General features: G+C 46.0%; 1 pseudogene; it reads left to right on the top strand.

Annotated features, from left to right (window-relative positions):
* Positions 1 to 3,362: 3,362 nt before the first annotated feature.
* On the top strand, positions 3,363 to 4,298 carry LOC127030382 (olfactory receptor 51G2-like; annotated as a pseudogene).
* Positions 4,299 to 5,197: the final 899 nt, after the last annotated feature.

Below are 5,197 nucleotides of genomic sequence, written 5' to 3'. Positions count from 1 at the left end.
TCAAAGCGAGCTTGCAGTGCTAAAACCCTGATACCCTGAGCAATGATTTTTCAAGGAGTCCCATTTTTAGAGGGGCTGTGTGCTCTGGGCCCAATCCTGCCAGGGGCTGAGGAAGAAGAGATCCCACAGAAGATCAGTGACTACTTCCCAAATTGCATCAGGTCTATTTGCTGCTGGAAATTTAATCAGCAAATGCATTTTCAACAATTTTACTCTTTGACTGGATTGTAGATGCAGGAATTCAGAGCTGAGGTGCTCTGAGGGCACACAAGCAAGTCTCATTTTATGCGAGGGTTCCGTTCCACAGTTAGCGCTGTGATGGGGCAAGGCCAGATGGTTACAGTAAAGTACTGATAAACAGGTATGTTAGCCCCAGGCTAAACAAATCCTTAGGACCATGGTAACCAAATGGCAGTTGCTCCAGGTTAATCAAGGCACTTAGGGCCAATTAAGATCTTTCAAGAAGGCAGTGGAGATAACTACATTGATTAGAACACCTGCAGCCAATCAAGGCAGGCTAATCAGGGCACCTGGGTTTAAAAAGGAGCTCACTCCAGTCAGGCAGGGAGGAGCTAGAGGAGAGGAAGTGCGTGTGAGGAGCTGGGAGCAAGAGGCACAAGGAGCTGAGAGTGAGAAGTTGTGCTGCTGGAGGACTAAGGAGTACAAGCATTATCAGACATCAGGAGGAAGATCCTGTGGTGAGGATTGTGGAAGGACAGAAAGAACTGACATGGATTTGTAGGGAATCTTAGTGCATGACAGTCTCTGTTAGCCAGAGTTAGGCTAGCTGTAACCCTAATAATGCGAGATTTTAAAAGCAAGGATTGTGTGAGGCGAGTGGAAAAGAACTGTGTGAGAAGTTGTTTTTTGACCTTGTGTAGATAATACAATATGTAGACTGGCATCTCTTAAGTGAGGAAAAGAAGATATCAGGATGACCCATGTATAAACAAAATGCAGCTGTTGCTTATTATTGTCTATAACAAAAGTATAAATGCTTGCTGTAATTGTTTACCTGTTGAGAGAACTGTCTAGGAAGGGGAGACCCTATGTCCTAGTGCACTCTCTCCCTGCTGTAGCTGCTAAACAGAATAAAGTATCTGACTCTGCTGCACCCAAACAAAAAGCGAGAACTGAGTTTTTCTCCAACAGGATAAAGAAGGTGTTTGGAGGAGGCCATGAGGAAGTAGCCCAGGGAGTTGTAGCTGTCATGCAGCTGTTACAGGAGGCACTATAGAAAGCTGCAATCCACAGGGCACTGGGCTGGAACCCAGAGTAGAGGGCGGGCCCGGGTTCCCCCAAAACCTCCCAACTCCTGATCAGACACAGGAGGAGTTGATCCAGACTGTGGAAAAGATCACTGAGGTGAGCAAATCTGCCAATAAGCGCAGGATCCACCAAGGTAGAGGAGGAACTTTGTCGCAATACATAGTGAAAACCACATATGGTGAAACACTCATTGAGTTGAATGTCGGGCGCAATCGCCTGCACTACAGATGCCGTTTTTATATTGTAATATTTCTTTTTTTCCCCGTTTTTACCGACTGCACAAAGATGAACTTGTGCATGTTAAATGCGCCTAAGATACGACTTGCCTGTATTTCTGTTTCCTGAATAGCTGAAGGCTCCAGCACATCTGCCCTGAAGTTATCCCACAGAGTTACAGGGCTATGTTCATCTCTTTCCCTTCTCTGGTTTCTGAGGGCCAAATGTCAGGACTCTTAGCCTCTTTTCCCATGGGGTGAAATCTCACCATTCTCCCTCTCTCAGACTGGGCCCTGGGCTACCGCACAATGTGGCTGTAGCACTGAGCACTGTGCCTGCTCAAAAGGTCCAGCTGGGGTTGTTCCTGTGGTTGACATGTGTGTGCTAAAGTACAGCTGGGTAAATGTTATGCCAAAACTTTTCATTGTAATACAAATATTACAAACACACATTTCATGACATGTCTGCATATTGAAAGCCAGCGGCAGAGTTGTTGGAATTGCTACAGGAAGGAGCAGTGGTAACTGTTTGCAATGGGTTTGTGCTATTAACTCTCTGTTCAGTGAACAGCTCTATGGAACTCATCCCTGCTAACTGAGCAGAAGCCATTTGTAATACTTACATTCAGGGTCATGCACACAATAACTCTACAATAGCCGTGCAAGACTTTCCAAAAAGTCCTGAGAAAACAGAACCACTGCTCTGTGTTTCAGCAAAGAGTAGAGCTGAGGTGCAGGAAAGAGCAGTGTGATAGTTTTTTATATAATTTACCTCCATTACTTGTTAAAAAAGCATGGCTGAAGTAACTAGCACACTTAACTGGATATTAGTGCAAACACAGTGTTTGCACTATTCACCCATTTGCGATGCCAACCCCTCCCTCATCCAGCTGAAGTAACTGTCCATGTTAGCTTGTAGCTTACCAGATAACTACAATACCTTGCATGGGGAGCAGGTGCGGGTCCTGTAAGGATGAAGGGGAACCTGTCCGACGATCAGACTCTCAGGATTCAGTCAATATAGGCTGGGAAAAGCACTTCAGCTTCTGTTGGAGGGATTCTTGGGGTCAGAGTGTATCACTGGGAGCATTTGGTAAGGGAAAGTTAATAGATCCCAGTTCTGATCAAATTTACACACGTAAATCTGGAGTGATGTCGTTATTGAATTCAGAACCAGACTCTGAAAATTTATCCCATGTGCTGCAAAGAGGCAGTGGCATAATTTGAACTCACATGAACAGAGAAAAAAAATAAGGTACATAATGAGGCAATGAAACACTTTTATGAATAACTTAAATGCAGGACAGATAAACACAATGACCATTTTCACCATGCACTTGCCATATATGTACACACGTCATGATACAATGGGCCACACTTTGAAGTAGAGGGCTGGAAATGATGTCTGTATGAATGTCATTACTGCAAACTCACACAGTGCTCAAATAGTCTGTGGAATTCTGATCCACTAGATATAAATGGGGCCAAGGGATAAGCCTGATTCAAAGAGGGACTGGATTTACACCACAAAATATGTCTAACTAGTGGGTGCCTGGGGGAAACTTTCCCTTGGAGCAGTTAATCTCCTAGCTCCCTATTGCAGGGATTCCTCCATCTTCCCCTGACGCATGTGTAACTGGTTACTGAGCTAGAAGGACTGCGGGTCGGATCCAGTCTAACAGTGCCTGTCTTCCTCTTGGCATATCCTATTGGGGGTGTATATCCAAATCTGTATTTTTTCTGATCTTCCTTGAGCTTCTGGGAATCCTAGATTTGCACTCAGAGCAGAAAGATGTCTCGTTAAATATCATCTACTCTCCTCTTCTCTTTCCTTTCAAGAAAGAAAGTTCAAAACTTCTCGGACCTGCCCAGTACGGTATGTCAGCTGTCAATGTCACCAAATTCACACCTGCAGTGTTCCTTCTCACTGGGATACTTGGGCAGGAAGACATCCGTCTCTGGGTCTCTGTCTTTTCTGCTTCATGTATGTTATTTCGATAGTAGGAAATTCAGTCATTCTGTTCATCATAAAAACAGATCCAATCATCCATGAGCCCATGTACATTTTCCTTTCCATGCTGATCATCACAGATCTTGGCTTATTGATAGCCACCATACCGACGATACTGGGCCTATTCCTGTTTAAACTCTAGAGAGATCAGCCTTGATGCTTGTTTTCCCCAGATGTTCTTCATCCACTCTCTGCAATTCATTGAATCCTCTGTGCTCTTATTGATGGCATTTGACTGCTTCATCGCAATCTGTAACCCGCTGAGATATGCCTCCATCTTAACCCTGCCGAGAATAGCCAAGATGGAACTGGTGTTTGTGCTAAGAGCAGTGGCAGTAATATTTACACTCATCTTTCTCCTGAAACGGTCCTAATTCTTTCGAGCCAATGTCCTCTCCCACTCCTACTGCCTGCACCAAGATGTCATGAAGCTGGTTTGTTCGGACATCACAGTCAACAACATCTATGGCGTGTTTTTTACAGTCATAATGGTGAGGTTGGACTCGCTGCACATTTTCCTCTCTTATGCGATGATCCTCAAAGCAGTGCTGAGCATCACGTTCCCAACAAAATGCCTTAGGGTCCTGAACACCTGTGTCTCCCACCTCTGCGCCATCCTGCTCTTCTACATGCCAGAGTTCAGCCTGACTGTCATACACAGATTCCGGAAGAGCTATTCTCCCTTGCTTCAAATTATCTTGGACTACATCTACCTGCTGGTTCCTCCTTTAATGAATCCAATTGTGTACAGCATGAAAAGCAACCATCTTCGTGCGAGGATAATCAAGGTGCTTGTCAAGTAAAGACTCAGTTCATCATCTGGTTCCAGAGCTGGTGACACAGGTCATGACCACCTATTCCACCTTGGACCCTTATATACGAGGAAACAGGAGCTACTGATCATCACTCTGTAGAGAGAGGCTCCTACAGGGTCTAAAATCTGATGCTTAGGGGGGCCAAACCCACCCGAAGTTGAGGGAGGACAACACTCTGGGGAAAAGAGACCAAGCCAGGCAGCAGCATTTACAAAGTCAATCTGTTCGTAGAGAGCCAGGGGAACGGTGCGATGTTGGCCCCTAAAGAGTCATAGCTTCGAATCTGGGGTTAAACATCATACACCAAGGACACTCTCTTATCATCTGTCTCTGTGTCCCAGGACAACAAGCCATTGTTCTCAGCCAATTTGGCCCATGCTTTCAAGGCCCACTGGTTGCTAGGGAGATGGTGGAATTAGTGGACCCCTTCTGTTAATGGGCATGCCGGCAGGGTGGGATTCAGTAGTATGGAAACCGGAAAGAGTATAAGGGACCTACTATCAATCAAACCTTAACCCCTCTCCTTGGCTGCTTCAACCCTGCCCCTTGACACCGTAAGCCCTGACCACCCGTCACTGGAAGTCACACCCATGGGGAATATTACTTCCGGGGTCAAGGAGGACTCACAGCCGGAAGCAAAGTTTGTTATGTGACCCCTGTAAGAACTCCTCCCACTGTCCTCTACTAATCAGGAGGGGTTTCTCCCCTGTAGGCCCACTCTGAGAGGAGATTTGTCCCATCAGGGGTGTTCCTGGGCATGGTGAGCCCTCCAGAAGTGGTTCGTGTGACCCCTCCAAGAACTCCTCCACTGCCCTCTGCGAATCACAATGGGTTTCTGCCACACAGCACTGCCCTGAGAGCAGATTTGACCAATCAGTGGTGTTCCG

The sequence above is a fragment of the Gopherus flavomarginatus genome, chromosome 1, assembly GCF_025201925.1.
Source record: "Gopherus flavomarginatus isolate rGopFla2 chromosome 1, rGopFla2.mat.asm, whole genome shotgun sequence".
Taxonomy (NCBI): domain Eukaryota; kingdom Metazoa; phylum Chordata; order Testudines; family Testudinidae; genus Gopherus; species Gopherus flavomarginatus.
Note: the sequence above shows the minus strand (reverse complement) of the source record. Positions and strands in the feature narration are given on the sequence as shown.